Here is a 1,802-nt window from a genome sequence, read left to right on the forward strand (position 1 = left end):
TGGTCGTTAATACGATCCCATTGAAGTTTTCTTCGAAAGGGAAAGAGAAGAAGATGGAAAAGAAAGACGAATGAGGCGAAAGATGTCACCTAACTCTAAAGAAGCGACAGGAAAAAGTCTATCCATTTCCCGACTCCGACGTTGTGGATATGCTTGAGCAACTGCTGGAGAACCACCTTATCTAGCTACTAGAATGTAAACGACTGGAACAAGCCGGCAAAGTGAACGATCCCAATTACTATAAGTATCACAGGGTCATTAGCCACCTAGTTGAAAAATGTTTTGTATTGAAGGAGTTGATCCTTAAGCTGGCCCGTGAGAGAAAAATAGAGCTGGATCTAGACGAGATGGTCCAAAAAAATCATGCCTCAGTGACGGTAACTCCAAGCATGTTGGCACTAATCATATGTTATGAAGAAAGTGACAGTTTGGTCCAGTTTGGGACCTTCAAACCTATGGTTGTGCGGTTTCAGCGGGAGGTCCAAGCCACAGATCCTCAAAATAGAGGAGAGCGCGTCGATAATGACGATAACGAAGGTTGTATCCTTATGACACGTCGTAAGAAGAAAAGATTGAACTCTACCCAAAAAGAGTCACACTCTTATTGAAGTTATAGAAGAGGGAGAAAGACACAAAAAAGGAAGGGTAGAAAGAAGGCCTGGAGTCCCAAGGTTGTTAACGAGGGAGACGAGGACGTTTTTCATCCCAGGCGATGGGTGACATTGGCAAATTTCCTCCCGAAGAACTTCTGCGATTGAGGTTCAGAAGAGACTCCATAGGCTACTACATATGATGCTGTCAGTATCGCGGAAGAAGGAGATACCCTCCCAAGCCCATTAAAATCGACAGAAGAGTCAAAGGGCTTATCGTCATTCAGCATAGACGACTTGCTCTCACTCCCACAAAAAGCCAAGACGACCCTTATTGAGGCATTGTTAGAATCCAACGCATCTGCATCGACCTCTACAACATGTGCGTATGCCTCATGTTGTACATCCATAGGCTTCTCAGACGAAGATCTGGTGTTGGGATCCAAATTACATAATAGGCCTTTGTACGTCTCTGGATACATTCGATAACAGAGAGTGAGTCAAATCCTCATCAACAACGGATCCGCTGTCAATATAATACCTAAGACGACTATGAAATAGCTGGGCATACTCATGGAAGAGCTATCAAACGCAAATTAGTGATTCAGGGTTTCAATCAAGGCAGCAAAAGGGCAGTAGGCATGATACGCTTAGAGCTCCTCATTGGCAATCTGAAGGATGATGCGTTGTTTCATGTGATAGACTCAAAGACCACCTACAGGATGCTATTGGGGCACCCTTAGATTCACGGGAATGGTGTGATTACATCAACATTGCATCAATGTTTCAAGTTCTACCAGGATGGGATTAAGAAAGTTGAAGCAGACTCTAATCCGTTTTCTAAGGCTGAATCTCACTTCGCAATTGCGAAAGTTTACCTAAAGAGCAAGAATTCTGGTGAAATAATGCTCGTAGAGACCTCATTGACAAAGAAAATAGTGGATTCTGGTCAAGGTCGCCAATAGACACAGAGAAAGGGACAAGTAGCAAGATACAAGCCTCCGGCCCAAAAGAGAGTGGGACATCCCCCAGTGTTGGAGAGACACCTGTGATGATGGACAAAAAAGCCTCAAAGCCTCCGATTCTACGCTATGTCCCTTTGTCGAGATGGAAGAAGGGGGGTCACCTTTTACGAAATGCTCAAAAGGTTTGTAGGTCGACGACATAGAAATTCTAAAGGAGAGTTTTGTCACACCTCTCACGCCAATAACA

Source organism: Benincasa hispida, chromosome 2 (genome assembly GCF_027475165.1).
Source record: "Benincasa hispida cultivar pf3 chromosome 2, pf3_genome.v1.1, whole genome shotgun sequence".
Classification (NCBI taxonomy): Eukaryota; Viridiplantae; Streptophyta; class Magnoliopsida; order Cucurbitales; family Cucurbitaceae; genus Benincasa; species Benincasa hispida.